Source organism: Lontra canadensis, unplaced genomic scaffold, assembly GCF_010015895.1.
Source record: "Lontra canadensis isolate GAN:19392208 unplaced genomic scaffold, GSC_riverotter_1.0 scaffold75, whole genome shotgun sequence".
NCBI lineage: Eukaryota > Metazoa > Chordata > Mammalia > Carnivora > Mustelidae > Lontra > Lontra canadensis.
The window spans coordinates 6,740,465-6,764,087 of record NW_022631069.1 but is presented as its reverse complement, the minus strand read 5'-3'; the positions used below and the strand labels follow the sequence as shown (position 1 = coordinate 6,764,087).

At 40.3% G+C, this 23,623-nt stretch overlaps 1 protein-coding gene across 3 annotated transcripts in view; it reads left to right on the top strand.

Moving 5' to 3' along the window:
• Nucleotides 1-23,623, top strand: part of LRIG2 (leucine rich repeats and immunoglobulin like domains 2) — a 64,616-nt gene that overhangs the window by 7,361 nt on the left and 33,632 nt on the right. The gene's annotated exons all lie outside the window — the stretch shown is intronic.

The following is a 23,623-nucleotide window of genomic DNA, read 5'->3' as shown; positions in this document are numbered from 1 at the left end:
TACTTGTGATCTCTCTCTCTCTGTCAAATAAATAAATTAAAAAAAATAATATGAAACAATTTTATATGCAGAGTGTGCAAGGCATGAAGGATGTGTTTTTGTGCAGGGAAAAAAAAATAATTTTCTAAGGCAGACTGATTGGTTGTTCCGAATGAGAAAGAATAAAAAATACAAGATGAAAACTGAATGGATGTTAGAAAAATGGTTATAGATGTTCTGAACAGTAATTATATGTGTGGTGAAGTTGCTAAGGTTTAGTGATTTATTTATAAGTTAAAAAAATTTAACTTTAGTCAATAAAGTGTACCTGATGCAGAACTAGAATGTCACAGTTTTCTTGGATTATTTCTCTGCTTTTATTAAGAAACTGTAAAAAGGTTTTCCTTTACCTTTTATGTAATTTGCCTAGGAAACAAAGATTTTGTGTCTGATTAAAATAATTTCCTATGCTGGGGTGCCTGGGTGGCTCAGTGGGTTAAGCCGCTGCCTTCGGCTCCTGTCATGATCTCAGGGTCCTGGCATCAAGTCCCGCATCAGGCTCTCTGCTCGGCAGGGAGCCTGCTTCCCCCTCTCTCTCTCTCTCTGCCTGCTTCTCTGCCTACTTGTGATCTCTCTCTGTCAAATAAATAAAAAAATAAAATCTTTAAAAAAAAATAATAGTTTCCTGTGCTTTTTGTGTTTATCAGTTCTTTGATAATTTCTTTTTTAAAAAGATTCATTTATTTATTTATTTATTTTAATTTTTATTTATTTATTTGACAGACAGAAATCACAAGTAGGCAGAGGCAGGCAGAGAGAGAGGGGGATGCAGGCTCCCTGCTGAGCAGAGAGCCTGATGTGGGGCTCGATCCCAGGACCCTGAGATCATGACCCGAGCTGAAGGCAGAGGCTTAACCCACTGAACCACCCTGGCGCCCCAAGATTCATTTATTTTAGATTAGAGAGAGCGCTTGTGCAGAGTGTGGGGTTGGAGGTTGCAGAGGAGAGGGAGAGGGAAAAGGAGAGAAGTAGATTCGCTGCTGAATGAGGAGCCTGACTACTGGGCTCAATTTCATGACCCTGAAATCATGAGTCCAGCCAAAATCTTGAGTTGGACATTTATCCAACTGAGCCATACAGGTGCCCCAAATCTTTCATTACTTTAAAGAATTGAGTCTTTTCAGTATTATAAAAACTAAGATTTTTTTTCAACCATGTGATTTTCTGTATTTGCCTTTGAAATCTTTTGCCACCTTTTTAAATGAGTAGGTATTGTTTCGCAGTGACCTGTTAAGTCATTTGTTTATTTTTTTAAAAGATTTTATTTATTTGAGAGATAATGAGCATGAGCAGGGGGAGTGGCAGAGAGAGATGGAGAAGGAGATTCCCTGATGAGTGCAGAGCCCTTCACAGGGCTCAATCCTAGGACGCGGAGATCATGACCTGAGCTGAAATCAGACACTTAACAGACTGAGCCACCCAAGTGCCCCTTACTTAGTCAGGCGTTTAAACCATTTGACATTTTTGACAACTTCCCCAAATAAAATTCTAAATGGATTTTTTTTTTTTAAAGTAGGCGTTACTCCCAGTATGGAGCCCAGTGCAGGGCTTGAACTTATGACCCAGAGATCAAGACCTGAGCTGAGATCAAGAGTTGGGTGCTTAACTGACTGAGCCACCCAGGGACCCCCTACATGGAATTTTTTGACCTCACACTAACTTTGAGATATTATTTTAATATTATTTTTTCAGAGGGTCTCTGAAAAAATGTCAAAGGATTTGTCGCTCATCCTGTAAAAGAGACATTTAAGCTAATTAGGTTTATTTGCTATGTTAGATTACATGGGACGCATTGTCAAATAAGAAATGATGACAAACCTTCTTAGGTTATTTGTGTATGGATATATGTTACTAATTTTGGTATTCCCAGAAATGTTTGAAGTTTATAGTTGTTGTCTAGTATGTTAAAGTATTATATGATACAAGAATAACTTTTTTTGCTTATCAAATGAACTCTCATCAGAATTTTAACCATGGCTGTTATAAGTCTTTTTCATTCATAGACAAGTTGTTTTACTTTCATTCTTCTCTGAGACCAGTTACAGTCAGCTACAGGCAAGAATACTCCATAATGTTGTCAGTTGAATAATTTTTTTAAAAAAGATTTATTTATTTATTTGAGAGCATGAGCAGGTGGGAGGGCAGAGGGAGAGGAAGGAGCAGACTCCCCACTGAGCAAGGAGCCCAAAACAGGGCTTGATCCTAGGACTCTAGGATCATGACCTGAGTTGACGGCAGATGCTTAACTGACTGAGCCACCCAGGCATCCCTCAGTTGAATAATTTTAAGGCAACGCATTGGGCTGAGTAAGAATTTTCAGAACTAATGAAGAAGCTGATGGATTCATAAAACTGCTAACCCAAGATCGAGGAGAATAAATTACATGGGACCAAATGAACTGATGAAGATGATTATATTTTTTTAATGACTGAAACAGTGCTCCTTCTTTAATGTTTTCCAGATTTAAAGAAAGCCCCCCCCCCTTTTTTTCTCTTAAACTGTAGCTTACAACAATCTGATTATACCTTTGTGAACAAAGATTAAACAATTTCTTTTTCTCCCTATCTGATCCCTCCAGAATTTGGAAACTCTTAGTGCATATTCTTGTTTTCATGGTACTGTGGTTATTTGTGTAAGTTGAAGAAGAATCTGTTCTTGTAACAGGATACAATTGGAAACATTGGTTTTATTATCAGGGCTTTGACTGTAATGTTATATTTGAGGGTGACATGCATAAAATCTGGTTTAAAGGGACTAAGATTGCCCTTATGAAGCTAGTGCTCTTGGAAAAACTGGCCTGCTATCTGTCCTACAGGGTTCCCAGTGTTATAGGTGAGTAAGGAATGTCACTTCCTGGCAGGCCTAGAAATCTCAGGCTATCTTGGGGATCCCAAGGAAAGAGGAATTCTCTCAGGCTTGTAGATGCGAGAAGATAAAGTCTGGTAGCTAATTCCTGGATTGGCTACATAATCGCAGAGGCTTTTAAAAGTTTATTTATTTATTTATAAAAATATTTTATTTATTTATTATTTGACAGAAATCACAAGTAGGCAGAGAGGCAGGCAGAGAGAGAGAGGGGGAAGCAGGCTCCCTGCTGAGCAGAGAGCCTGATACAGGGTTCAATCCCAGGACCCTGAGATCATGACCTGAGTGGAAGGCTTAACCCACTGAGCCACCCAGGTGCCCCGAGGCTTTTAAAGTTTAATCTGAGATTTCTGTATGAAAAGGTCCAGTAAAAGCAAACTCAAAAAGTGGCTGGATGGGCAGTCACTATTTTTGCTGCACCTATGTAAATAATCAGGACAAATCTAATGAGATCAGAATTCTTTGGTTTTTTTTTTTTTTTAAGACAAAAACTAAAAATTTTATTTTAACTGAAATGTCACAGAAACAACTTAGACAACTTGACAGACTTAAATATCCCAGGCTTTAAGTGAGACCAGAATTCTTTCATTGAAAGATTCACTATAGAGAGAAATTTTTTTGTTTCAGTGCAGATCTGTAGTGCACCCTTGTGGAGTCTGTCTTGCACGTTTTGCCAGTCCTTACCAGATACTCAACTCTGGTTTCCTCCAGAGTTAGTTCTGATTTTTCAAACTAATGTTTATAGTTTTAATTTTTCAGTTATTTTGAAAATTTAATTTTCAGTTTTTCAAACTAATGTTTGTAGTTTTTCAAACTAATGGCTCTAATTTTTCAAACTAACGTTTGTAGTTTTTTCGCCCACCCTCCTGACTTGACATCACCGAAAACTAAAACTTCTCTTTTCCTGAAACCCTGCAAGCTAAAGCTGGATGACTTGATACAAACTTCAAAAAAAAAAAAAAAAAAAATCACCACATATCATATATCATATATATATGGGCAACCCTTGTGCCTCCTGCTGTATGGACAAGAGGTTCACCAGAACACCCAGTGCCATCACCAGAGGCATTCATACTGCAAACCAGGAAAATTCTTCAGATGGCTACTGCCACCCTCATTCCACCATTTAAAGATGCTTCGAGCTCTAGTCTGAAATTTCAGCTGGCACTCCTCTGGACTCAGAAACTAGGTTTCTAATCTAACTATTAATTTTTGTTTTTCTTGTATTTTCATAGAAGCTCCCCTCATTAAATGCCTGTCTCCTAGCATCATCAAGCGGATATCCTTTAATACTAAGTCCCAACAGAAGCTTTCCCTGGTCCTTAATGGACAAAGGCGACTGAACAAGAGAATAGACTTAATTGTTCAGAGGAGGGATGAATGCCTCTTTCCTTGGACTAGAATAAGGACAGACAGATTCTTTGGTTGACCAAATTTTAGACTCCTGAATCATCTTCTGGGCTCCTCCTTCTAGGTCGTTGTAAAAGCAGTTTTAGCAAGAACCCTGCTAAGTTAAGCAAGAAGCCTTCACTGTAGGATCACACCCTTGGTATCTAATCACACCCTTTGATGTCTGATTGGTTTTCTTACCTTCCAGCATTCTTCAGGTTCTGTCTGGTTACCCAGGCCTGTCTTCAGCAAGAATCTGCTTATATTTGTTTAGCCAGAACCCACCTTATCCCTGTTTTTTCCTTTTAGTGATTTTCCATGCACTGGTTTTGGCTGACCACCCTGCTCCTTGGCTATAAATTCCCACCTGCCCGTGCAGTATTTGGAGTTGAGCCCAGTCTCCCCTTCATTGCAAAATGTCACCACAGTGGTTCCTATACCTGAAGAGAAAACCTGTACCACCTTGAATAAAGTTTTCTCATGAGGTTTTAACAGGTGTTATTGAATATTTTTTACTTTTAACACAGGTGTCACAGAAGTGAGATTTACTAGAGTGGCCCTGGCTTTAGAAACATGGTTTGGGAAGAGAGGGTAGAGGATGGGGAATGTGGAGCCATTGATCCTGAGAGACATGTGTTCACCTCTGGTATGGAGCAGTAGCTGTGCTGCTCTCAGTTACTGAAGATAAAAGTTACAGATGGAATTTAGAGATGGATCCAGTTTCCAGCACTTTGGTTCACTAGATATATGTAAGGAAATGGAAACTAATAAGGAAAAGGTGAAATGTTAAGTCCTTTGGCTATTGCTATGTGTGATAGTTAAAATGAAATTAAAATAGACTTCTGGGTCTGACTTTGATGCTAGACTGAGATCAGACTTCACTGAGTCAGTTTTGACTACTAGCCCCAAAGTTGCCTCCCTCATGGGGAAAATTATGCAAAGACAACAAAAAGTTACCTCTAGAACCTCTGGTCACCAAGAAGACCATTGGTGTAAGGGGAGGGCAAAAGTGAGAAACTACTGAAACCAGGAAATATTGTGTGAAGGAGTTGTTTTCATTTTGTGTATCAGTAGTAGCAGTTTCCTGAAGAACCTTTATTAAAATGGATTTGGAGAGTAACTTAGGAGAAGTATCTAGTTTTAAATGCTGTAGTGTGGGAGACTATGTTTTGGGTTGGTGCAGGATGCATGGCTCACTGTGGAGCAATCACGTATAGCTGTCTGTGGTCCAGACCCAAAGCAGGTTATTCCCGAGGGAACAGCCAGCCTCGTCGTCTGGATAAAAGCCAACTAAGGTCTCTTTACCCTGATAATGGGGACTGCCCACCTGGCCTTGTAAATGCCAAATGGAACACCCTCAATGGAGCAGATGTTATGCTTCATATATAAGCTCAGTGGGATTATCTTTATGATAATTGGGATATTCATCTGCTGAGTATGTCTGTTACTCTATTGATAGTAAATGCTGTGGTTAAGGGGAGCTCTTTTGCATGAACACCCCATATAACCTTAAGTGCTGCAAAACCTAGGGACAATAGGGGAAGCCTTACATATTTGCGGTCTCAGCTTCCCCTCCCAGGTTTTATAGCCTTTAATAAAAGTATCGGGTTAATTAGCAAGAGAACAAGGAAAGGCAAAGGAAAGAATCAAGGGACTAGTCTTAGCAAGGTGAACATTTTTATTTTACTCATTTATTTATTTTTAAATATTTTATTATTTGACAGAGAGAGACACACAGAACAGAAGCAGTGGGAGAGGGAGAAGCAGGCTTCCTGCTGAGCAGGGAGCCTGATGTGGGCTCCATCCCAGGACCCTGGGATCATGACCTGATTGGAAGGCAAATGTTTAACTGACTGAGCCACCCAGGCACCCCAATGTGGAAAATATTAAATAATTTTAAGAAATAAGGTGAATAAAGCATATATCATTTGGAGCAAAACAAAGGAAAAAGAAAGGGAAGAACCATAGGATTCAACCGAGGAGAATGGAAAACTTTAGATGGTTATTAAGAAATGGATGAATTAGGGATACCTGGGTGGCCCAGTTGGTTAAGCATCTTCCTTTGGGTCAGGTAATGGTCCTGGGGTCCTGGGGTCCTGGGATTGAGTCCCGCATTGGGCTCCTTGCTCAGTGGGGAGCCTGTTTCTCCCTCTGGCTGCTGTTTTCCCTGCTTGTGTGTGCTCTGTCTCTGATAAATAAATAAAATCTTAAAAAAAAAATTGGATGAATGAGGTAGATATTGATGGGGTTAAGACAAAGATTTTAGTACAACACTACTTAAGGTTGGGCAGTCCACAGAGAACTTTATCTGTGGCCCCCCCCCCCATAAATTTATCCCAGTTTGGAGAAATTAAAAAAATCTAAAGGCAGAGACTACAATGAGTAATGTTACTAGTAATTGCTTGGGGCATTGGGTAGATAAATTAAGTGAGCTAGAAAAAAAATTTTTTTTAAATTTTATTTATTTATTTGACAGAGAGAGATCACAAGTAGGCAGAGAGGCAGGCAGAGAGAGAGATGGAAGCAGGCTCCCCACTGAGCAGAGAGCCCAATGCGGGACTCGATCCCAGGATGCTGAGATCATGACCTGAGCCAAAGGCAGCGGCTTAACCCACTGAACCACCCAGGCGCCCCAGTGAGCTAAAAATTGATGAAGGGCCAGGGTCCCTTGGCTTCATCCCTGGGAAGACCCAAAGCCTTTTGCACAAGAGTGGGTAAAATAATCAGGAGGTGGAGAAGGAAAGTTCCCAGGATTCCTTGATATGGGAGTCTCTTGCGCTGTGGTATTTGCACTCAAATACCAGAACCCATTGATAAAGCCCTAATGCAGTTGAAGGAACAGAAACATAGAAGGGTTGATAGGAATTTGAAAGTTGGAATGTTTAAACAAGGCTGTATGTAAAGAGGTATCTCCTTTACCTGAATCTTTTATGGGAATGAATTGTGTCTGGCTTGGGGATCAGATTTCCTAGTATGGTAGAACCAAGATGTGTTCATAAGTTTCTGCTGGAGGCTATAGTTAGGAATATAAGGTGAAAGTTTTTGAGAGAATGGGTGTATTCGAATAAGTTTTTACCTGATTGTATTTAGGGAGATGGACCTTATATCTGACTGGGGAATATTTCCTTTACCCGTTATTGTAAAACCGAAGTCAGGTAAAGCCATCTTTCAACATTAATTGGGTACACTAAAGGGGAACCTGTAAGATTGCCCAAGCCCAGACAATGTAGAATAGAAGTCCAGGTGCTTGGATGGACAAAGTTTCTGCGTTAGTCTGCTGTAGTAGTGTACCATACAGACTGCGGCTTATGGCAGAAGCCTCTGAGTGCCTCCCAGCAATGACTTTCTGGACTTTGGACTAGAGAATTCCCGCTTGAAGGGCAATTACTGCCTTGCTATTGACCAGTAATTGAAACAGCCACTGTGACTAAAAATCATAAAAATAATCTTGCAAACTGAAATATTCATGATGTCTTGCACAATGTCGGATAACACTTCAGTAGGTAGGGCAGTTCCTGGAGAGTTCTGTACCAAAATGGACATGAGTGGAAATGAGCGGAGGCGATACTCAAGAGCAGGAAGGCTCTTCCCCCCTAGGACGACTAGGGAACTATGCGGAGCTGCTGGATTCTGTTGTCACTTGGGCAGTGTCCTAGAAACAGTTCATAACTGACCAGTGAGGAGCTACTTGGTTTGTGGATGGCAGTTCCAAGGTGAACTTCCTGTTTAGAAGGCCACCGCTCTGACTGGAGAAGGTAAAGACAAATTAGCTTGGTGGATTGAATTGCATGCTGTTTTCCTAGAAGCACGGGTGAATTGAACAGTGGTAAAAGTCCCTGTGTTTGGGTTTTTACTGATTCACAGGCAGTGGCCAGTGGCTTGGCCATATGGCTAGGCGGAAGAACAGTGGAAACCTACCTGGCCTCTTAGAGGGACGCCCACATAGAGCACAGCCCTGTGGAAATCGCTGCGGGAATTTGAAGTGTGCGTTAAAGTAGGGTGTCTCAATGCTTATCAGAAGAACCCGTTTTCAGGTTCGTAAGCCAATTGGAATCAAGCAAATACTCCTGTGTACTTGCTTGAGGTGGCCACCTGGGTGGACAGGAGTGGATAATGGGGCAATGTAAAGATGACTGAATTTAGACATAATCCTCTTTACCTTCTGAGGCACAAAATGCCAGTAAGAACTGTTTTATTGGCAAGCAAAATAGAGATTGTAGATGGCTAGGTGGCAGATTCCTGTTAGGAAAGCCCTACATATTGGTGGCAAATGAGACTGATGCTGTAATTCTGGTAGGTTACGGTTGGGTCCTGACAGGAGTAGACACTGAGTCTGGACTGGGCTTTGGCTATCTGACAGTAGATGCAAATACTCAAATTACTACAGAAGAACTGGAACAGAAGATAATTATAACAATTTGGGTGGCCAACCATAATTTCTTCAGACCGAGGAATATACAGCTCATAGTGTCCAACAAATGGGCAGAGAGATGTCCTCAGAGTACTGGTTTAATAGAGAATTGAACAGGTACTGAAAACATTGGTTGTGTAAAATGGGAGGTAAAGACCTGAGCGTATGGCTTACCCATGTTCATGAGAGTGTATGCTCATTCATTGTGAGGTGGGGCTAAAGGGAGTGGCCCCACCAGGCAGAGTCCTCTTTTTTTCCCGTGGATCTGGGGAAGAGGGTGTGGCAAAGGGTGCTGGGATGACTGTAGCTCTTTCCAAGAGAGCAGTATCCTCATGTCATGACTGTACTTTTTCTTGTTCACATCTCCTCAACTTTTTTCCTTTGTGCTTGGTACACCAGTCATATGACCAGGGCTGCAGATACAAAGTGCTGAAAACAGAGGTGATTCCTTAGCAAGAAACTGTATTTTTAAGCTTGGGTTGGAATCCTAAGGGCCTGATGGGGTGGGTTGTGCCTTCGCCTCATCTGGCAAAATTGAGGTTAAGAGTGAATGCCACTCCTGTTGCTTGGTGGTAAGAAGAGCCTAGTGGTTCTACATCTATATAACCTTTCCCCAACTGAATGGAGTGGACTGAGGGGGAGGTGGTTCCTGCTAGATTGTTATTGCTGTTTGCAATCTAGATCACAGTAGCCAGACCTTATGTCTCTTCCAAAGGGGAAAGAGTGCATGTTAAGTGGAGAGAAGGAGCAATAGTAGCTGAGGGTAGAGGGATGAATAAATGGGTTGTATAATGAGGGAAATCCAATGTTAGCACCTCAAAAGGGGCTCAGAGTAAGAGATGATAATCATCTCTTCGTTATCTCAGATGCTTTGCAGAAACCTTGTTTGCTTATACCACTCCTGCTTTTGTGACCTTACAAGATTAGAAGCCTGTGAACCTGAGTGGCCTTGGCTGGAAAGCAATTTCATAGGAGATGATGATGGACGAGTGCAGTTATTAATGACTGAATGGGATTCTAATGTGTATCTTTTGAGTTGTGTATGTTTTTGCTTTAAGGGGGTCTGTGGCCAGAGACCAAGCTGGGCTGTGAAATAATAGAAAAAGTATATACTGGTCTCTGACCCTGGTTGGTGGCAGAGCTGAAATCCTTGAAACTTCCAAGTGATGAGAGCATTGGAAATATCTTGTGTTCTAATACTTGGTCTTTGCCTCCTGACATAGCGCCTGCTACTTAGAGTTACATTTTGTGCCTGTGATATCTTCACCATACTTCTTTTATTTATTTATTTGTTTGTTTTTTAGATTTTTTTTTTTTTTTTAAGATTTTACTTATTTGAGAGAGTGAGACACAGTGAGAGAGGGAGCACAAGCAGAGGGAGCGGGAGAGGGAGCAGCAGGCTTCCCACTGAGCAGGGAGCTGGGTATGGGCCCATCCCAGGACCTGGGATCATGACCTGAGTGGAAGGCAGATTCTGAACAACTGAGCCACCCAGGTGCCCCAGATTTTTATTTATTTATTAGAGAGAGGGGTGCCTGAGTGGCTCAGTTGGTTGGACATCTGCCTTTGGCTCAGGTTGTGATCTCGGGGTCCTGGGACTGAGCCCCATTTCAGGCTTTCTTCTCAGCAGGAGGTCTGCTTCTCACTCTTTGTACTTTCAAATGAATAAATAAAATCTTTAAAAAAAATAGAGTGAATGAGCATGAGGAAGGTGGGGTTGGGGGGAGAGGTGGCTGTGGAAGGACAAAGGGAGAGGGAGAAGATTTCCTGCTGAGCAGGGAGCTCAGGACCCTAGGATCACAACCTGAGTTGAAGGCAGATGCCTAAGTGACTGAGCCACCCAGGTGCTCCTTACCATACTTCTTATACAGAAGTGAGATGGGCTGTGGGGCTGAATTGGGGGGTAGTCTTCTGGGACTGAGCTCTTAACATGTAGGGTGTGCTGTAACTCCCATTAATGTCAGAACTGAATTGTGGGACATCCAGTTGGTGGTGGAGAATTGGTTGTGTGTGTGGGAATCATACATCTGGTGTCAGGAGTGTTGTGTATAGGAATAAAGGTAGGAAGAAATGGAATTTTTGCAAGACAGAAACCTGTTTAGATTCTGTCTTTGTGCTTCTGTGTATCAGAAACTCAAATTTTATTTGGTTATTCAAAATTTGACTGGATTGTCCATGGGTGCTAGGCTTTGTATCACATTATTCTGATATTACACACAAAATTGCATGCAGGAATTGGAGGCCCACATGTATCAGTCAACTTCTTGATTTATCAAGTGACACCATTAGAATTCCTATCCTTCAGTTATTTGTTGTCATGGTCATTTCATGACAGGACCAAAAGTTAGGAAGTGTGTAATTATAGAATAAAGGCATTCTGTAGATTAAATATATTCAACTTTATGGAAAACTTGTAATCTTGTCCTTCCTATCTTTGTTTCACTGTGGACTGGTAAAAACTTCATCATGGATCAGTATTGGGAATCACTGCTATATTTGATTAAATTTCATATGTATTTATTTCTAGTTTCTTGTCACTTCTGTTCTCATGATGATAACTTTTTTTTTTTTTTTCAGATTTTTATTTATTTATTTGACAGAGATCACAAGTAGGCAGAGAGGCAGGCAGAGAGAGGAGGAAGCAGGCTCCCCGCTGAGCAGAAAGCCCGACGTGGGGCTCAATCCCAGCACCCTGGGATCATGACCTGAGCCGAAGGCAGAGGCTTTAACCCACTGAGCCACCCAGGCGCCCCTCATGATGATAACTTTAAGAGTTGTTTGCATTTGTTCTTTTAGAATAGTTGTGAACAGATGAGTTCTTTAGCTTACCGAGAGGACATTGATTTATACTGGATAACTCTTAAGAAAGTCCAAATTTGTGGGTGACTTGAGCTTCAACCTCTTTAGCTGCTGCTCTTGGTCAGTAGCATTGGCAGAATGTTTTCACTGTTAGTTAACAGGTGGAGTCACCCTTTATCCTTTCAAAGGTCCAGAGCTTACTACCAGTGTGATAGCAAGTAAAAATTACATAGCTTTGTCGATACTTTGTATTTCCTTTCTAAAGGGGCAGATAGGGGTTCCTGGGTGGCCCAGTTGGTTAAGTGTCTGCCTTTAGCTCAGGTCATGATCCTGGAGTCCTGGGATCAAGCCCTGGGTGGGGCTTCCTGCTCAGTGGGGAGTCTGCTTCTCCCTCTCCTTCTACTCCCCCTGCTTATGTGCACTCTCTCTTTCAAATAAACAAAATCTCTAAAAAAAAAAAAAAAAAAAAAAAGGGATAATTTGTAGTGTCTTTCCTTTCTACACTTATAGTGATACTGTCAAGGATTAAAATACGCTTTGGAGGGGCGCCTGGGTGGCTCAGTGGGTTAAAGCCTCTGCCTTCGGCTCAGGTCATGATCCCAGGGTGCTGGGATCGAGCCCCACGTCGGGCTTTCTGCTCAGCGGGGAGCCTGCTTCCTCCTCTCTCTCTGCCTACGTGTGATCTCTGTCTGTCAAATAAATAAATAAAATCTTTAAAAAAAAAAATAAAATACGCTTTGGAAAACAATCTTAGGTTTTAGAAAGTGATGCATGTGTTAGGGAAGTTGATTTGAGGGCCTTAAGTTCACTGCAGATGTATGTATGTTTTTCTGAAAATGAACTCTCAACCTTCCGTTGTATGTTGTGAAGAAAACTGTGAGAGGCAGAAACATAACATTGACATAATTTGATACTCTTTAGTTGAATAATCTAGCTGGAATGTGAAAAGAACTTTCACAAGGTGGTGAACTGTAAATGAGTCCTTTTAAAAACAATATTGATGTGATTTCCTTTCTACTAAGGTCCCTCATTTACTTCATTTATTTATTACTATCATTTATTACTGTCAACCTTTATTTTCTACTTCCTCCATCCGTTTGTTGTGTTCGTGTTATTTTCACCATACTTATTACAGAGAAGTAGGATTGACTATATGGAACTGAACATACAGTGTGTTTAGAAAGCTGGTTCTATCTAATCAAACCTAGTAGGACTTCCTTCTCTTGGTCTCTAGGCTTCCATAAGGTAGAAATCAGAGTAAACTCTTTGTGCTCTGGATAATACTACCCTGTTCCAAGTCGACTTTTCAGAGTAAAAAACTGGAAAGATGCTCTACATCTTCATTCCTCTCGCCTCTCACATTCTCCCTACCAATCAGCACCTGCCATGAGACCATCAGCACCAGTGTCATTATACCCTTGATTCTTTTTTTTTTTTTTTTTAAAGATTTTCATTTTATTTATTTGACAGAGATCACTAGTAGTCAGAGAGGCAGGCAGAGAGAGAGGGGGAAGCAGGCTCCCTTCTGAGCAGAGAGCCTGATGCAGGGCTCCATCCCAGGACCTTGAGATCACGACCTGAGCCAAAGGCAGAGGCTTAACCCACTGAGCCACCCAGGCGCCCCAATGCCTTTGATTCTTATTTATACCAGTCTCCACAAGAATCTCGGGCTTTCAGATTATCTCTCCCCTCCCAGAGACAATCGCAACTCCTTGGCTCTCTTTTTGTCTTTAGCAGGCATCGTTTTCTGATGTGCTACATATTCTACTTTGTCTTCTTTTCAGTAGATTTGTAGCTACCATGAGGGCATGGATTTTTGTCCATTGCTGAGACAGTGATCAGCAGTAAGTACTCAAAAATTTGTGTTTGTTGAATGAATGCAGTAAATAAAGTGTATGGTTGTGTCTTCTGAGGAGAGAGAGATCAAGACAAGTTCAAAGCAGTCTTTTCTCATTTGCCTCTCTAGTCTTTTATATATTAGATGGTTTCTTTTCAGGGCACTTCATTTTCCATAGTAAACACTGTGAATGAATTAGGGTATTAGCTAATTATTTGTATTTTAAGGTAAAAAAAAATTTTTTTTTTTTACAAACAAAAATTCTAAATATAGGCACATTAAATTAAGCTAACTCTGGTTTTCATCTTACTCTGTCTGGGATATTTTGTCTGAGTACACCCAGAAACTTCTCCATGCACAAATAATCTTTGATTTATTCTGATCATCTTTGTTCTTATAGGGCTTTGCGGCATCTGTTAGTAAATATTAGTGAATAATCAGTTGCACACACAGTGTCATCATGGCTTGCAGCTGTGGTTTGAGGAGTTTTTAATAGCCTGCACAACTTCATTTCAACTTGTACAGCAGCCATCTGTTTCTAGAGTAGGGGTACTTCAAAAGGTGTTTCGTCTTTCACATACCTTATTTTCCCAGGCACTATGAGAAACACCAGTTTTATTCTTCAAAAGACACAGACCTACTGGTAAATTCCTAAAGTACATTGAGGGAAAAGGGAATAATGCTACCACAGTGTTTCTAGAATCCAATATATATTGTCCTTGGCTTGCATACAACTGTTACAATGAAACTTTTCACTTCCAAAATCATTTCAAACATACACAATGTGCTTTTCTTTCATCGCATTCAAGATTTAACATACTTCATTTTTATCCTGGTCTATCTAGGGAAGTGGTATACAGAAGATGTGATCCCGTGAAATCTTATGCAATCTTCAAGCATTAGTTCAGAAGATACCTAAGAAGAAAGCCTACAATGAGAGAGCCTTAAGAAATCTGAACTAATACATTATTTGCTACAGCTCATACAGGGCTGGTTGTTAACACAGGTCTACCCTGAATTACCTTGGTAGTTTATGTGGAACTCAGCACAAGTAAACAAGTTAAACTTTAGGCACCCTTGAGAGTGCCTGTCTTACCATACTTCACCTAGCACTGATTATTGTTAAAAATTTTGTCTTTGATAATTTGGTAGAAGGAAAGTGTTTTAATTGCTTTTGTTTGAGCAGTCTGTTTGGTTCTCTTAATTAACTTTACCTCTAGGGATTGCCTTGCCCCAGTGGCTCTTAATTTTAGGTGTTAGAACCACTGGGAAAGAAGAGCAGTAGTGTGCTCTTCACATCCCGAAGGAGTTTTACCTTCAACCTTTGCCCTTTCTGATAAGATCTTGCTGGGTGTGGAAACAATAGTTAAGGGATTGGAAAAAACAAGCCTATAACTGTAAATTAAAGAAGCCTAGGGTCATTAACTTTGCCATGGACTCTCTTACCCAAACCCAAATCCCACTTGTCCCCAGTGAAATATGTAGCCAAGGATTATCAAAGAATCAACTAATATGTCTTGCTGCATTTATCTACAAATGCATTTTAAAAATCTCATTTTGGGGGGGCGCCTGGGTGGCTCAGTGGGTTAAAGCCTCTGCTTTCAGCTCAGGTCATGATCCCAGGGTCCTGGGTTCAAGCCTTGCATCAGGCTAACTGCTCAGCAGGGAGCCTGCTTCCCCTTCCCCCTCTGCCTGTCTTTCTGCTTACTTGTGATCTCTGTCTGTCAAATAAATAAATAAAATCTTAAAAAAAAAAAAAAATCTCATTTTGCGGCGCCTGGCTGGCTTGGTCAGGAGAACATGCAGCTCTCGATCTCAGGGTTGTAAGGGTGAGTGCCATGTTGGGTGTAGAGATTACTTAAAAATAAAATCTTGAAAAAAAATAAAAATCTTATTTCAAAAATCATATATAACTTATGAGAGGGCATATATTCTCATTTTAAAAAAGCAAAACAGAAATGTATTAAATAGAAATAAAAGCATCCATTTCTTCCTTTACCCTTTTATCCCACCCTCCTGTGGTACAAATAGGAATTAAAAAAAAAAATTATTTCAGTGAGAGAGAGCACATGCAGGCATGCAGCGTTATGGGGGGCAGAGGAAGAGGGAGAGAGAAACCCAAGCCGACTCCCCACTGAGTGCAGAGCCGGATGTGGTGCTTGATCTCACGATGCTGAGACCAGACCCCAGCTGAAACCAAGAGTTAGATGCTCAGCTGACACAGTTGCCACGCAGGTGCCCCTGGAATTTATTTTTTTCTTTCTTCCTTCCTTTCTTTCTTTCTTTCTTTTTCTTTTTCTTTTTCTTTTTCTTTTCTTTTTTTTTTTTTTTTAAGAGAGTGTGTGCCAGGGGAGTGGCAAGGAGAGAAGGAGAGAATCCCAAGCAGACTCCATGTGTTGACTGTGGAGCCCATATGGGGCTCAATCAATCCCATGACCCTGAGATGATGACCTGAGCCAAAATCAAGAATCCAGTGCTCACCCAACTGAGCCACCCGGGTGCCCCAGGAATTTACTTTATAGGAATTTCATCTTGATAGTGAATAGAATTTAGTGGCATCTCGGTGCCAGTGAGGCTTTAGTTTAGGGTGATTCTGTAAACTACGAGAGGGAGCATGTAAACTCCAAAAATGTCTGTTTTGTTCATGCCTGCTTAGTGTGTTGCCTGGCAAATGATGGGTGTCAAGTCTTTGTTGACAGGTTTATTGTAGGGCAAGCAAAGGAAAAGAATTGAGAGAATCTTAACAGAACACCCTCTGGCCACAGGCTTTGGTTTATTCGATTTCTCGATGAGTGCAGTGATTCTCAGTGCTCACTGCACAATAAACTGTCACCTGGAGAACTTTTACAGAATACCAATGCTTGGGCTCCACACTCCAGTGATTCTGATTTGATTGGTTTGGGGTGAGACTCCAGCATCAGTATGTTCGAGTCTTCCCTGGTGATGCTGCAACAGTGATGGAGAACCACTGAACCACAGACAGTTGTTGCTTATTGAATGTTAATTGAGATCTGTGTTTCACTTAATTCTTTGAAAGTCCTTTATGCTTTGAAGGACACTTATTTTTATAGAGAATATTGTCCTTATGTTTCATTATATTAAAAATATTTTGCATTTCTTGATCTACAACATACAATAGTACACGGATATTCAGAACTTACTTGTATATTAAGATAATCATTTCTTCCTGATGCTAGAAAATACATTTCCCTCATCTTTGGTCCATGACCGTTCATATGGTATATTTTATTTTTTAAAGGTTCTTCAATCCTAACGGAAGATGGGCATTTAGCAGTAGAGAAAAACACATCATATTAACAGTTTAGCAAAAATATTTTTGAAAAATATCTGAAATTTTTATCCAGTACTTTTTCTGTGCCAAAGTAAGTGACTCAGCTTGTTTATTCTGTAATATTCCAGTCATCAAAAGTATTAAGATGTTCAGCTGATGCAAATAAAAAATAAAAGCAATTTAAGTAACTACATCCTATCTAAATTATTAATTTCATGTTTGGGACAAAAATCGATGGAACAGAATTGTTAACGCAACCTTTACTTTGCTATTAGCCTTTAAAAAAAAAAGTGTGTATATTCTTTACCTTTCTCTTTTCCTTGTCCTTCCCCAGCTTTTCCCCAAAGAAGAAATTATGTTATTTGTAATAAAATTAACTGCAGGAATAACTGTCAGAATAACTAGTGGTGATTAGCAGTTTTAAAGTTAAATCATAAATAATGCAATATCAGTGAAGTGTGGTATAAGTAAGTTTGTAACAATACTTCTTAACTTTGGGTTCCTTGTACATATTTTTATTTTTTACCTATCTGTTTAGAGGATCACTATTTTATCTTGCTTGTATAATCAGAATCTTGGCAGGTTGCTGCAAGAAAAGCATAACCGACCATGAGCATAAGTATGCTTATTTGTGCCACGTTAAACTATGTGGATATTAAGGAATGATGGATTACATTAATAATGAGAACCCCAACTGATGCTTGGCTTTGATTAGACCTTCCTTTTCTACCAGTAATGTAGATGATAATTTATTTTAATATCTACTCCTAAAAATTTTTATAATCTAAAAATATGTTCTGATACAAAGATGTGAATTGATATGCAGAAAATGCTTACTAATAATGATGGAAAATGCATAGTTTTTTGTATATTTTCATGTATAAGCAGCAGCATTTGTTTTGCTATTGCTGAATTATTTTATTAGTATGCTGTGGTTTTGTACTGCTTGCTAAAATTTCAACTCTCTTCATTGGCTGGAAATTTGAAGGCCAGACACTAGGTTCTAAAATGGAGTTTACTGTTTCATAAATCAGTCTAAAAACAGTCTGTTTACATTTTCCACTTTCTGAGGCATATTACTGATTAGGAATATAAGAGAACCATCTAGTTACCTTTTTTTCCCTTCCGTCCAGTTCATAATTAACCTGATTTGGTCAGTTTAGGGAATTATTCTGCAAACATTCTGTGGGAAGAATTCTAATCCCCCTACCCCCCCCTTTTTTTAAAGGTTTTATTTATTTGATAGAGACACAGTAAGAGAGGGAACACAAGCAGGGGGAGTGGGAGAGGGAGAAGCAGGCTTTCCCCTGAGCAAGGAGCCTGATACAGGTCTCGATCCCAGGACCCTGAGGTCATGACCTGAGGTAAAGGCAGACGCTTAACGACTGAGCCACCCAGGTGCCCCAGAATTCTAACCTCTTAGAAAAATAATTAAAATCTTTTCTAAGGGCACCAGGGTGGCTCAGTGGGTTAAGCCTCTGCCTTCGGCTCAGGTCTAGATCTCAGGGTCCTGGGATTGAGCCCCAAATGGGGCTCTCTGCTCAGCGGGGAGCCTGCTACCCTCTCTCTCTCTGCCTTCCTCTCTGCCTACTTGTGATCTCTTTCTCTGTCAAATAAATAAATAAAATCTTAAAAAAAAACCTTTTCTAGTCACATTCTTAGTTGAAGATAGATCTTATATGTGAGTTTATTATTATTTTTAGATAATATTTTCCCATGGTAAACTATTAAAACAGTACAGGAGCATATAAAGTGCAAAAATAACAGTTCCTCTGTTCCGCCTAAGGAAAACCCACCATTAACTATTTCTTGGGTATACTTCTTGAAGTTCTACACACACATACGCACACACACACATATATCTTTTTTCTTTGAAATGCACATGTGCCTGCACACACATGAAGCCATACTATGTACCATACATAAATATGTTATTTTTGGGGTGCTTGGGTAGTAGCTCAATCAGTTGAGCGACTGCTTTCAGGTCGGGTCATGATCCTGGAGTCCCAGGATCAAGTCCCACATTGGTCTCCCTGCTCAGTGGGCAGTCTGCTTCTCTGTCCCTCTGCTCCTCCCCCTGCTTGTGCTCTTTCTCTCTCTCTCTCAAATAAATAAAGTCTTAAAAGAAATGTGTTACTCTTTTTTACTGACTGCAGAAATTTCTGTTGTATGGAACTTTCCTAAGTTATTTAAGTGATCCCATTTTAATAAACAATTAGATTTCTTTTTATTTTATGATTTTGCAATTCCAGTAAGTTCCTGGTAGATACCTCTTCATAATTATGTGACCGTATATAGAATAGATCTGTAGAGGTACAACTGGGTTACTCTAAAACATCAGAGCTTGTGGTATAGGTATGTACTTCAATAACTTGACTAAATGTTTGGTGGATTGCCTTGTTTTTGGAATCTTATAAAATTGGAATTCACAAGCAATATTTAGTTTACTACTTTTAAGTTAATGTAGGGGAGTAGTTCCAATTAATTAAGGTTTTATCTTGGAAAGTGGATTGTGTCTGCATATATATAGATAAATACTCAGAAAAAGTGACAGTGCTTGACCATCATTCTATTTCAGTCCAGTAAGAACTTATTATATACCTACTCATTTGTATGCTAAGCATTTGGTATATATTCTTTAATCTCCTGAGCAGCTGAGTGAGATCAGTATAGTGTTCTTATTTAACGTTAGAAGAGACTGAAGATTAGAGACATTGGATGCTTTGCCCAAGGCCCCAAAACTGGTCATGTGGAAACTATCCTTAAATGTAACTGTACATTGAGCACTACATCAAAAACCGATGATGTACTATATGTTGGCTAATTGAATTTAAATTAAAAAAATATATATAACTGTAGAATTTGTATTTCCTGTTTTGTCATTGTATTCCTTCTAGTGAAGCAGTAGTTTCAGTTCTTAAGAACCCAGTGAAATAAAATGGAAGAAAAGAAAACCTCCCTCTGATTCTTGAAATGAATGCTGCCATCTTCCTACCACCTCCAACTTTTTGGAGTATAAAAAGTGTTGTACGGTGTATTACAAATAAATAGAGTAAATGAAGGATAGAAGACTTAATTTGGAATCACACTATGCTTCATGCTATGATAAAATCTCATTTATCCTAAAAATAATTTACCTAGTATCTCTAGTCAAAGCATTTCTTCATAAAAGAGCTGCTCAGACTCTTACTCAGATCTCATTTACTCCTACTTCAGACAGTTCAAGCACTGGGGTTTCCTAACTTATGGCGGTTGATTAGAAGCAACAAATTAGGGGGTACCTGGGTGGCTTAGTGGGTTAAAGCCTCTGCCTTTGGCTCAGGTCATGATCTCAGGGTCCTGGGATCGAGCTTCGAATCGGGCTCTCTGCTCAGCGGGGAGCCTGCTTCCTGCCTCTCTCTGCCTGCCTCTCCACCTACTTGTAATCTCTGTCAAATAAATAAATTTTTTTTTTTTTAAAAGCAAATTAGAAAAATTTCAGGTAGTGAAATTTTTGCTGACAGTTCTAAGAAGGGTAGCTTTTGGTGTAAAGCTGGTAGTGGTACAAGAAAATCAAACTTAAAAGACAGGATTTTAAGAGTTCTTTTGGGGGATGCCTGGGTGGCTCAGTCAGTTAAGCCGTTGCCTTTGGTCATGGTCCCAGGGTCCTGGGATTGAGGCCTGTGTCGGGCTCCTTGCTTGGCAGGGGGCCTGCTTCTCTCTCCGCCTCTGCCTGCCTCTCTGCCTGCTTGTGCACTTGTTCTCTTTCTCTCTCTATGACAAATAAATAAAATCTTTAAAAAAGAAAAAAAGTTGTTTTGGAATCCTTGTCTTCAGTATATTTCAGGAGTACTCAAGGTCATCAACTTCTTTAAATTACAGTATTACAACTCATTGTAATGATAATCCCAAGTATTATTTTTAAAAAAGTAAATTATGCTAGATACACTTTAATAAGACAGGGATTTCTTTTTTAAATTTTTTTTAAGATTTTATTTATTAGAGAACAGTGTGTGTGTGTGCGCGCACGCAAGCGCCTGCCTTGCCTGCCTGCCTTGCCTGCCTGCCTTGCCTGCATTTGGGCAGGGGGAGGGGCAAAGGGAGAGTGAGAGAGAGACTCTCCTGCAGACCCTGCGCTGAGCCTGGAGACTGGTGTGGGGTTTTGTCCCACCACGCCGAGATCATGACCTGAACCGAAATCAAGAGTTGGCCACGTAGCCGTCTGAGCCACCCAGGGGCCCCTGACCTTTCTTTTGTGAACAGAAATCCCTGTCTTGGGTGCCTGGGTTGCTCAGTCTGTTAACTGGCCAACTCTTGATTTTGGCTCAGGTCATGATCTTGATTGTGGGATCAAGCCTCACATCAGGCTCCATGCTCAGTGCTGGAGATTATTTCTCTCACCTTCTGTGGCCCCCCACCGTGCATGCGTGTGTGCTCTCTCTCTCTCTAAAAGCAAAACAAAAGGGCAAATTATGCTGGATAAATACGTACAGCATTGACATACCTAAACTGTTGGATATGATGTATTCTCGAGAAGGGGGCCCTTCTCAGTAAAGTATTGTTGAAATTCTCAGCATAGTCTATTAGTGCTGCAGATTCTCAAAAAAGATTGATGAGGACTTAAGAAGTGCACACATGTGACTGGGCAGAAGAAAACCTCTGCATCTCTGTTGCTGTAGGACTTTTTTGCAATTAGCTTGCAGATTTTGATTCCCTTCCTCTGAGTGTTGTGATTGCTCTGTACATTCTATAAATTATTTACACCCTGATGGTACTAAACGACTACATTAATGGCACCTCTGGCTCCACATGATATCAAGAACTTTAATAATTGATTACTTATTACAGTTACATCCCTGTAAATTAGCATGAGTGGGAGCTGAGTTTACAACATTGAGATAAGGCATTCTCTGAGATCTTTACTCTCTAAGCATTATATCCATAAATATTCAGATATTAGTGATGTTTAAAAATAAAGGAAAGAAAAAAAGAAAAAAAATTATTGACTATTACAAAGCTAGACTCTTTAGGTTTTATCAAGCATTAGATTACTTGAAGTTCTTTTTTTTTTTTTTTTTTTTTTTCTTTTCTTTTTTCTGACAGAGAGACACACACAGAGAGAGGGAATACAAGCAGGGGGAGTGGAAGAGGGAGAAACAGGCTTCCTGCTGAGCAGGGAGCCCGATGTGGGGCTTGAGCCCAGGACCCTGGGACCATGACTGGAGCAGAAGGCAGACGCTTAGTGACTGAGCCACCCAGGTGCCCCTACTTAAAGTTTTTAAGTACATTTTAGGGATATTCAGAGTGAAAATATTTGAAGGACAGTTCTCTATTTCAGTACTTCTGCTTAAAAACAAAAAACAACCCTGACAAGCCTGTATTAACTTATGCAAACTAAATGGATTAATGATTTGCACCGGGGAAGAATGGTGAGAGACTTTGTTTATTTGACAGCAAGTAGGAGAGAGAGTGAAAACACAAACAGGGGGAGCCGCAGAGGCAGAGGGAGAAGCAGGCTTCCCATTGAGCAAGGAGCCTGCTATGGAGCTCCATCCCAGAACTCCGGGATCATGACCTGAGCTGAGGGCAGCCCTTGAACCAACTGAGCCATCCAAACACCCCTCCAAATTCTTAATCCTTAAGAGTTTTACATCTCATAATCGAAATCTTCCAATTTTAGTCTTCTTCAGCCTTTTTGAAGTACTTTATTTTTTATTATTTATTTTTTAAAGATTTTGTTTGTTAGCACATGTGAGAGCACAAGAAGGGGATCCCAGCAGCAATGGGAGAGGGAGAAGCAGGCTCCCTGCTGAGCAGGGAGCCTGATGCGGGGCTCAGTCCTAGGACCCCGAGATCACAACCTGAGCTGAAGACAAATGCTTAACCGATTGAGCCACCCAGGAGCCCCTTGAAGTACTTTAAAAAAAGAAACAGGAAGAGCATGGTTATGGAAAGCAAGGATATGTCTGTGCACTCTCATATGCGCATGTTGTGATTAAATTCCAGAGGGAGATTTAGGTATGAAAGAATGCATACATTACTAGGGAAGGAGGGGAATGGTTGAGTTGATGTTCAGTCTATCTTTAGTTTTCCAGTGATGCCACCTGAGTATTGTAAATGCTGCTTTCAAAAAAGACAAAAAGGGGGGCGCCTGGGTGGCTCAGTGGGTTAAGCCGCTGCCTTCGGCTCGGGTCATGATCTCAGGTTCCTGGGATCGAGTCCCGCATCGGGCTCTCTGCTCGGCAGGGAGCCTGCTTCCCTCTCTCTCTCTGCCTGCCTCTCTGTCTACTTGTGATCTCTCTCTGTCAAATAAATAAATAAATAAATCTTTAAAAAAAAAAAAAGACAAAAAGGTTACTATAGTTGATAGTTTGTAACCCTAGTACTTAGCACAGTGCCTGGCACATGGTTCAGTAAATTTTATTGCATGAATACCTGATGATCAGATCAATCCAAATAATTTTAGACACCTGGTTTTGTGTGTGTTTTTTTTTTTTTTTAAGATTTTATTTATTTGACAGAGGAAAAGCGAGAGAGGTAACACAAGCAGGGAAAGTCGGAGAGGGAGAAACAACTGACTGATCCACCCAGGCGCCCCAACACCTGGAATTTTGATAACTCAAACAGCTATACAGATTTATACTGTAGTAGTCTCCCTTCCCCCATATTCACGGGAGATACATTCTGAGACTCCCAGTGGATGCCTGAACCTGTAGATAGCACTGAACCCTATATACTCTGTTTTTTCTTATATATACCTATGATAAAGTTTAATATATAAATTAGGCACCATATAAAACATTAACAGCAATAATAAAAAAAATTCTAACCATATACTATAATAGTTATATGAACGTGATCTTTCAAAACACCTTATTGTACTCACCCTTCTTGTGATGATGTGGAATGATAAAATGCCCATGTATTGAGATGAAATAAAGTGAGTGATGTAGGCATTGTGAGCTAGCGTTAGGGTCTTCTGCTCCAGAGCACAGTTGTGAGCAACTGAAAC